This window comes from Lissotriton vulgaris, chromosome 11 (assembly GCF_964263255.1).
Source record: "Lissotriton vulgaris chromosome 11, aLisVul1.2, whole genome shotgun sequence".
Classification (NCBI taxonomy): domain Eukaryota; kingdom Metazoa; phylum Chordata; class Amphibia; order Caudata; family Salamandridae; genus Lissotriton; species Lissotriton vulgaris.
This window is the reverse complement of record NC_141699.1, coordinates 698,673,813-698,684,285: the sequence shown is the minus strand read 5'-3', so window position 1 is coordinate 698,684,285 and position 10,473 is coordinate 698,673,813.

Genomic DNA, 10,473 nt, shown 5'->3' with positions numbered 1-10,473 from the left:
CTACACATGTTTTGCGATGTTTCCCTTTGTGAGGGGCCAGAGTAACAAACATGTGTTCAGAGGGAACAAGCATTGTACCAACCAGAGAATGCACTGAGTATTTCTCTTCCAAGAACCAGGCTACTAAAAGTAATGTTACTAAAAGTATCACAAGATTTACTGAAAAAACTATTTTACTCTTTATGGACCAACTAGACTCATTCTGCTCTGAATGCGCGGCTGCAAATGTATGTTCTTCCTGAGTAATAGGTCGGCCAAACTGGTACATTATGAAATCAAGGTGAAGGAATGCAAGTAATCCAAGGGCAAAAGGCATATTTTCCCAGCGTCCATTAGACCCTCGCTGGCAGAATCCTATTGTTCATCAATGCTGGCTTGTCGAGCACTGGCGGTGGAACTGTTGACCAGCTCTTGAAGAAAATCCCACGTCGTACAGGATAAAGTACCCCCCTCCAAGGGGAGCATGTTTGAACTATCCTGTCCAGTGTCCAAACAGTGCACCAATGTTGCCTTTCCCTAAACTACCATTGGTACCATCAGCAAGGTACACCCTAACTTTTGCAGTCCATTCTTACTAATCTGACTTCTCCTTTGGTACATTGCTCCCCTGTCTAGGGCGCAGATTGGACCTAGCTACTCAAGGCACAGAGGGATCAACAAAAAGGGGCTCAGATTCAGAGGGGCCAAAGGACTGGGTCTCAGGCACAGGTGGGCCAGCAGAATTGGGCTCCTGAATGGCCCGGACCTCAGGGGGCACTACTGTATTCAACACTGCATCATTTTCATTCTCCGTTTGGGTCCACGTTAGCCGGGCATTCGAAAAAGGAACGAAGCGGGGCACCTGTTCCCACTGCAGGTTGACAATGCCATCAAGGATCCATTGGTTGTAAGGTAGAGGAAGAGTCACCTTCTGACAATTTTGGGCAGGAATCCAGTTCTTTTGGCTGGCAACCTTGACGGCGGTGTGTCTTGCGAGGAGCACCTGGACTGGTCCCTATCACCTCTGTTGCAAGGCCTTCTTCCTCTGGAAATTTCATGTTAAAATGAAATCTCCAGGCCGAATATCGTGTCCAGGCCCCTCAGGTACTGGCGGGAGTGTGTTCTGTATCTGTTGTTGAATAGATTGCACACCTTTAGTTAACTCATACAAATAATCCACCAACAGAAGATATTAAATCTCAGAGAACCTTTGAGGTCGCAGGACGCACAAAACATTTGCCTGGTGCCCAAACACGACCTCGTAAGGTGACAGTCCTGTTCTAGAGTGAGCCGTTGTTCTTGGAGACAAGAGGGCTAATGGTAAAGCATTTGGCCACTGCAACCCGTGCACTCTTGAATCTTTGCCAATTTCAATTTGAGAGTACCATTGTACTTCTCAACCAAACCCGCTAACTGGGGGTGATTTGCAGCATGAAACTTTTGTTTGATATGTATTCCTTCACACACCAACTGAATCACTTTAGCATTGATGTGACTGCCATTGTCACTCCAAATTAAACGGGGCAAGCCGAAACGAGGAATTAACTCCTTCAGGAGTGCCTATGCAGTCGCTATGGCTGTATTCTCTTTAGTGGGATAAGCCCCAACCCATTTACTGAATGCACAAACAACCATTAACACATACTTCAAATTGTTGACTTTGTTCATATCTATATAATCAAGCTGGAGGACCTCAAAAGGGAAAGTAGGAGGTGCAAAATTACCAGCTGGTATGGGGATCCCTTTCCCAGGATTGGGCATCATATATACACCACACAATGTTTAACCAAATGAGCATCCATATTTGGGATATTGTCATTCTGCCATACAGGGTCTAACAACTTACAGATGCCCTTAGCACTGATATGAGCTGGACCATGCGCCATAGTGACTACAGGAAGAACATATGCATCTGGTAGCATCCATCTCTGTTTTCCTGACTTATCAGTCCAACACCCATCCTTGTCCAAACGTGCTGTGCTTTCCTGCCATATTGCTAATTCCTCAGTCGTTGCCTCACTCTGAATTTCCTTGACACTTGCCAATGTGTCCTCAAACATGGTAACTTCGTGCACCCACCTAGCGGGACCTGCTACAAACATCCTTTTCATCTTTGTTCGAGCTGTCTCCTTAGCTGTCTGATCTGCAAATGCATTCCCTCTGCCCACGTCATCAGTAATTGTCTTGTTAGCGCTACACTTCACTACAGCTGATTTCTTGGGAAGTGTCAAAGCTGACAAAAGCCTATGTATCAGAGGGCCATGCTGGCTCCTCATCCCATGGGATGTGAGAAACCCTCTCTCTGCCCAGAGCCGTCTGAATTTATGGGCGACTCCGAAGGCATACTGGCTGTCAGTTTAGATGTTGAAAGTCAGTCCCTCACTCAACTCATAGGCTCGAATAAGGACAACGAGCTCTGCAGCTTGGGCCGACTGATAGGGAACTTATGATGTCTCAACTACAGTATGCAGTGCTGGTATTGTAAATGCAGCTGTTGTGCCATCAGGTAACATTAAACAAGAGTCATCGACATATAGTTCCCCTTGGGAGTCAGATAAGGGAACATCAGTCAGATCTACCTGTCCATTTGTCTCTTTCTCTGTTTGGATGATATAATCAGGTATGTCAATTTTCTCACTCTCAGAAGGGAGGGGTAGTAACGTGGCTGGGTTCAGAGTGGCAAATCTTTTGATCGTGACATGCGGGGCAAAGAGAGTTAGCTCATAACCGATCAGACATGCACTGGTGCTGTGTTTTGGTCTTATTCAAAAGGGTATCCTCAGCATGGGGTACCATGACTGTGAGGTCAGTGTAAAGTACAAGCCCAGCCGAGTGCTTTTTTTCCGCTCCCCCCACATCAAATCGTATCAACGTCCATCCTAACGATCCTTGAATTTCATCAAGTACCTGTCCTCAGGGCCACGCACTGTGAGGTAATATGAATTTTTATGGTCAATTGTGTCCCCTATCGTAGACCCCAACGGCTCCATGTATGTGCTTCAAGTACATGTATGTTCCCTCCACTATCAGCTATGAAGACGCAAATACATTTGCGTCCAACGTTAACATGTCCTCTTTCAGATCCACCATGAATGGGTCGGATATTCAGTTCCTAAGTGTGCCTTGCCAACGTCTTTACATGGTGCACTTTCATGTTTCACTAGCTCTGGTGAGTTAGGCCCTGATTCCTGCCATCGAACCCTTTCTGCTTTCTGTCTCTGAAAGCTGCAGTCTGCTGTTTCCTGACCCTTGACTTACTCCCTGCGCGGCGAGCGGTGCCTGGCTCGACCTGCTTGCCTGCCAAAACTGTATTCAGCCTTCAAGTTATCTGCTCCGCTCCTCGAAAATACATTCCTGTCTAGTAGTTTAGGAAAACATCCTTCCCAGCTGCAGAGCAAAGGGCCCGGCCTCTCTGTCTCCGTGCAAGTAATTTCCTGCTCTTGTTACCATGGTAGGCCCATGGCCCCCTTGCTTTACACGTAGACACGTAGTCACCTATGCACGCACTAGCAGTCAGTATAGAATAGCCTCTGCCCGAGAGACCTTTCCTTCTAGATAATACAGTTCCTCAAACACAAGATATTAGATATGATTTGGGATTAGGTTGTTCTGACACCCCAGACTTCTGTCTCCTCATGTAGGGCTAAATGTCAAGTCCCCTTCACCCTCCAGTTTCACGTCAATCACACGTCATGCGTCTGCGCGCGCATCCATGCCATGTATTTCTGCTGACACTGCAGGATTCCCCTATGAATCCACCCACTTGTGACACCTCTATGTGACGTGTCTAGCACACACCTCCGTGTACGCCCTCATGCACGCCTTCTGTTACGTACATGTGTTCTTATCTCGTTTCTCTCAGCTGTTACGCCTTCTGCATCTATCACTATTGTAATGCATTGACTATATATATGATGTTCTGTTAATAAAGCATTGTACATGTCCATATCCATTCCCTTCCTGAACCCTTGTGGTGATGGAGCATGCTACCTGGTTCGAACCAATTCCTTTTTAAGGAATAAAACCTTCATAAAACTCAGATGCCACGGACTCTGCCTCTTATTTTTGACTGAGTTATTCTTATTGAACTTTACCGCATAAATTAAGTATAGGTAATTTAAATTTACCACATAATTGGCGCCCGAATAGGGACCCCTCCCCCACCTTACGCGCCGGCGGTGCGTTGCAGGCCCGGTCCCCTGCCACAGCCGGACGGACAACTACGCGTACCCGCAGGATTTCCTGTATCTCCCTCAGGCCAACGGAGGTGACTGAGGCTGCGATCGACACCCAGACGAGGCGGTGAGGAGTGCGGAGGATCCCGACCAGAGCCTAGCTGAGAGAGCAAAGTCCGAGGTATTCAGAGGCCCACCAGTTCCGAAGTTCCGAAGTACCTACGTCACGAGTCGAGTCGAGTCCAGTCCGGTCCAGTCCAGTGTCGAGTTTCCGAGGCCTTCCGTTTCCGTGCTTCCCGGTGAGTACCGTTGCTGGGGACGCATCTAGACGGGTGCATTAATTGGTGCCCGGTCAAGACGGGTTTGGGTACACAGACCCGGTCTGCACTGTTTAGCGGTGTATCTGTACTGTTTAGCAGTATATCGAGTATGCAGGTAGCTAGTTTTATTCTAGTTGTTGTTGTTCATTTTTCAAATGTTAAAATGTGTTTTAATGTTGTGGTATGAGTGATTGTTCGATCTACATTATCGTGTTTATTGTGTTAGTTGTGTCCAAGCTCCAAGTAAGTATCAAGTACCAAGTAGTACGGCTGAAACATGCCGCTGTTTTCCAAACTGAAACAGATAGGAACTAGAAAAGGGATACTAGGGGAAGCTGTTCCCATTCCACCCAGGGACACTCCAGGGTATTTTATGTACCATAAACACGGCTTAGATGCTGTATTATATCTCGATTTGTGGGTAGATTACACCAAAGATTTAGCAGAGAATCAGAGATGGCCTGCTACAGGAACATGGGATGCCGAGTGCATCATGAGAGTAGAAGAAGCATTATGGAAAAAGAAAGCCAGACAGTCACAGAAAGATGCCATTGAACTATGGCGTAAAGAATCCCACAGACGGACCGAGAAAGCACTCAGAAAAGCAGAGAAAAGTAGAGAGGATTCAGACAAAGCCCGAGAAAACGTATTAGTTGAAGAGGGGATACGAGTAAAAGCAGAACAAGTAGACCGACAACGAAACACTCTTATGAATGGTATGTATCCTCTTCTGGCCGAGGGTTTACCTAAGGCCACTCCGGAAATACCGAAGGATCTGCCCCCTCCATTGGTTCCGACTAAATTACGTCACAAGACCACAAAAGATATTTTCCTTTCTTCCTATTTAGACGATGTAGCTCCCGAATATACCAATGTTCCGCCTGCACGCATACCACCCCCTGACCGCTATCCCCAACGACAGGACACTCCTCCACCACTTCCTGCAAACCCCATTAACCCTATTAATCCGCAAAATCCTTTCGGGCCTGACACGGCCCTACCGACAGATCATGCTCAAGCCTCCGCTTCAGGAGGTGCATCAGGAGGTTTCCAGACCCCGCCACCAGTACATCGATTAGATGTTAGAGAACTAGCAATGCAACGTACTCCGAAACCGATTACCAGTGAAAAAGCGAAAGAACTTCTCACATATTGTAGATATGACCCCATACCAGGCAAAGATGGTTACATGTTATTAGCCTCAATACGTATAAGACGTGCTGCCGACTTTTTAGTTCTGTTTCCAGGAATAAAAGCTAATCTAGACAGGATATATCAGTTCGTCCAGACGGGGGAGGGTCCGGAATGTGTTCACGAGGCCATGGCGCATCAGAAAGTCGACATTCAGAGCCTAAAACTAAGATTCCTCATAAACTGTTTCATAAGAGAACGAGACAGGCCTGGTGTAAATCAAGAAGAGATGAAGGTACTAACTGCATGGAGCCAGAATATTTCAGACGGAAAACATGATAAACAAAATTGTATAGAGGCCATGTACAGAAAGATTCGTAAAGAAATAGTAGTATTCCATGCAAAAGCGAGAGCTGAAAGGGAAGCAGAATCTGATGCAAATAAATCCTCAGAGGAGGAACCAGAGGAAGAGACAGAAGATAGAGGAACAATAGCCTATGTAGGGAGGGGTAGACCCTTTAATAAATCGATACGTCCAGAAAGTAAGAGACTCTTTCACACTGCTATGTCAAATCCGAAGACTCCTGAACATCTATTCCAGGCTACTGATAGAATACTTCAAGAACGAATGGGGTACCATGTACTCAATTCTATGGACGAACAAGAACTAGCCAGGTCAGCCGTACAATGGGCTGACAATTCTGATAAATTTAGTAATGACACATTAGCGCAGACCTTTTTAAATCTTTCCCCAGACGAACAGCGACTAGCTGGTATGTACATGATACAGCACCTCCTTATATTGTATAAAAGCCAACATTCTGATCCGGGGCCCCTACCGGATATACTAATAGAGCTACTCATGAATAAATGGAGAGGTCTAGGTACCGACTTAATTAAAGTAATTCTAGAACATCGACACAAGTATAGTGCTTTCCTGAATCCACAGTTTGTTCCAGCTCCACCCGTAGAAAGAAAAATGTATTACATAGACAGACAGAATCCCTTGCGAGAAGTGCATCCAGTTAGGAATGATGATAATACCTTTAGACGTGTGTTTGTGTACACGCCCATAACAAAAATGGAACTATTAGAAATGAAGAAACTGGTGCCTAGTCACGACAAAGACCCTGCAGGTTTTCACCGTGAAATAAAAGACATGTTACTCATGGGTGATTATACCTATCCCGACATTATGAAAATATTAAAAGTATTACTGCCTGCCGGCATTTACGAGAAACTGAAAGAAAAAGAATGGGAGGTGGGAGAGCAAAAAATTGATTGGGCTGCATTAGAGAACGAAGAAAATACTCGAACCCCAGGCCTAGGGCTTGGGGACAAAATTAAAGCATTACCAGGATTATTAGTACAGGTTTTGCCACGTTTGTTAGCAACAAAAAAGGAGGACTGGGATGCAATCTCAGCCTGCAAACAGAAACCCGATGAAGACACTAGTGATTTTTATTCCCGATTTGAGAAATGTTTTGTTATTAATAGTGGCCTGAAAGCAAGTAGCGAGTCATATCCACATCTTTTTGTATCCAAATTGGTCGAAAATTCCCTGCCTCAGGTTAAGAACCGAGTACTGAAAGTCGAGAGCACATGGCAAGCAAACACGCCTTCACAAATGTTACAAATGTTACAGTATCACCAGAATAGAATTAGGGAAGAACATGAGCACGAACAAAGACGTATGAAAGACACAAAAATGAAAATGCTAGTTGCTCAGTCAGTTCCAGCTGACGGTAATAAAAAGGGTATGACACAGTCCAATAATTCAGCAGCTCCTGTTAAAGGGACATGCAACTATTGTAAGCAGCCAGGTCACTATATAAACGATTGTGCAGTATTGAAACACAATATAGCTACAGGTAAAACTAAAGAAAGACCGCGTCCTCCTAGACAGGACCAGGCCCAACAACAAGTATCACAGAATATCCAGCCTATGCAAGCTTCACAACAGACAGTGCAGACCGTAGCGGTACCACAGCCACAGCCCATTGCCGCAACACAACATGCAACGCAACAGATGTACCAGTATGCACAAACAGATTATCCCGATTATCAGCGATACACATGAAACAGCCTAGAGAGGGAAGTTGGCTTGCCTCTTATTGAGGTTCCTGTAGATCAAGAGGGTCCTTACGTACATAGCCAAGTATTAGGGAAAGATAGAAAGTTTTTGATTGATACAGGGGCAAGCAGAACAACTATAAGTCATGACGAGGTTCCAGGGGCACCCCTCTCAGGCTCCCAGAATGTTTCCCTTGGATTTTCAGGCAAACCTATTGTGAATGAAGTATCGAAACCAGTACCTCTTTTAGTTGGTCCGTTGTCTCGCACTACCGATTTGTTATTGACGAAATCATGTCCAGAAAACTTGTTAGGTATCAAGACACTGAAAGCTCTAGGAGCTGTTATTTGCTGTTCTCCGGAAGGAGTAAGATTGTTCCTACGTGACTTTAAGGGTCACTATGTGTTGAGAGATATTGATCCCAGATTACAGAATGTTCCTGCACATTTATGGGCACAAGGCCCCACTGATGTAGGTTGTATGCACATTACACCATATCGAGTCACACTCAGGCCAGGAGTAGTACTACCACGAATCCGACAATACAAGTTACCCCCAGATGCTGTAGCGGCTTTACTGAAAATCATTGACGAGCTCATTGCACAAGGAGTGGTTGTTGAAACCGACTCGAACCTATGTAATTCCCCTATCATTCCGATTCTTAAACGTACTGATCCAAATGCACCCCCAGTCTATCGATTAGTCATCGATTTGCGCAAATTGAATAAATGCATTTTACCACAGTATCCCGTGGTTCCAGACATCTCATCTCTATTGACTGCCATTGATTCCGAAGCAACGTTCTTTACTGTAATTGATCTGAAGAACGCCTTCTTTAGTGTCCCAATTGATCCAGAAAGCCAATATCTTTTCGGATTCTGTTTAAATGGTCGAAGCTTCAAATTTGCACTCGCACCTCAAGGATTCACAGAAAGCCCCAGCATCTATAGCCAAGCACTGAAAAGACAACTAGACAGTATACACATGCCTGACAACACTGCCCTGTTACAGTATGTCGATGATCTACTGATCACCGCCCGCAGCGAACCTGAATGTGAGCAAGCGTCACTGACGGTTTTGCATTTCCTGGCTGACAAGGGACACAAGGTGTCCCCTTCGAAGTTGCAATTCTGTGTTCAGCAAGTGGTTTACCTTGGGCACTTGCTGTCCAAAGGGGGGAGACAGCTAACACCTGACCGCATTCAGTTAATTGTAAACATGTCACAGCCCAAGACACAAAAGGAGGTACGAGCCTTTATAGGCCTCACTTCTTACTGTAGACAATGGATCCCTCAGTATGCATTTCTAGCGAAACCACTCATACAGCTGACAACCCAGGAGGCAGCGACATCTACTGCCCTCCCTTGGACTCAGGAACATACACAAGCTTTTGACGACTTAAAGAAAGCCTTATGTCAAGCACCAGTTTTAGCGACACCATGTTACAGTAAGCCTTTTACACTTTTTGTTACAGAACGTGAAGGTACTGCATTGTCAGTACTCACTCAGGAACAAGCAGGTTCACACAAACCGTGTGCTTATTTTTCTAGCACATTAGATCCGGTAGCCCAGGCGTTGCCTGCGTGCTTGAAATCTGTAGCAGCAACAGCTCTAGCAATCAGACAAAGCGATTCCATAGTGTTAGGACACCAATTGACAGTACAAGTTCCACACTCTGTGGAAGTTCTTTTAAACCGAACACAGACCCAGCACTTGACGATAGCGCGACTGACAGGTTATGAATTGACATTGTTTCAGCCACACATAGAAATCAGACGTTGCAACACATTGAACCCTGCTACACTTTTGCCATTAAGTGAGACAGACCCATTGGCATATGATTGTATTGAAGTCATTACCATTACGACGAAACCCAGACAGGACTTGACAGACACCGCATTACCAGATCCAGACCTGACACTTTATGTGGATGGTTCATGCATGAGAACAAGTACAGGAGAATTAGTGGCCAACTACGCAGTCACGACAGAAACTGAAGTCATAGAAACGAATTGTATTGACACCCTGTCGGCTCAAGCAGCAGAGCTCATCGCTCTGACACACGCCTGTATTCAAGCCAAGAACAAAAGAGTTAACATATACACAGATTCACGTTATGCATTCGGAGTTGTACACGACTTCGGAGTGCTCTGGCGAGAGAGAGGTTTTTTGACTTCTCACGGTGCCAAAATTCAGCACGGTCCCCTCATTCAAACTCTGTTAGATGCAATACATCTGCCTACAGCAATATCCATCATGAAGTGCAAGGCGCATACGAAAGTCACAGATACAATTTCCCAGGGGAACGACCTGGCAGACCGAACAGCAAAGCATACAGCTCAGACTCAGACTCACGCAACTGATCTGACAAAGACAATAGTCCAGACACCGACACATTGTATGACAGTTAAGGATCCCGCCCTAGATGTAATTGATATACAGACACATGCTACACCAGACGAAATCAAGAAATGGATTGAACTAGGAGGGGTCCAGACAGAACAGGGATGGATGACGAAGGGAAAATCTACATGGTTTCTCCCTGACTCTATGGTCCAAGTAATCATTAACACAGTACACAGTCCTGCACATTTAGGAGAAAAAGCCATGTTAGACAGTATTCAAAACCTCTGGTTCAATAAACATTTACGAGCAGCAGCCAAACAGAAAGTGCGTACTTGCATGATCTGTTGTCAGTTCAACCCAGGTAAAAGCATTCCCATAGAGCAAGGTGGATTTCATCCTCCCGATCACCCTTTTGAAGTCCTCCAGATGGATTATATCCAGATGGAAC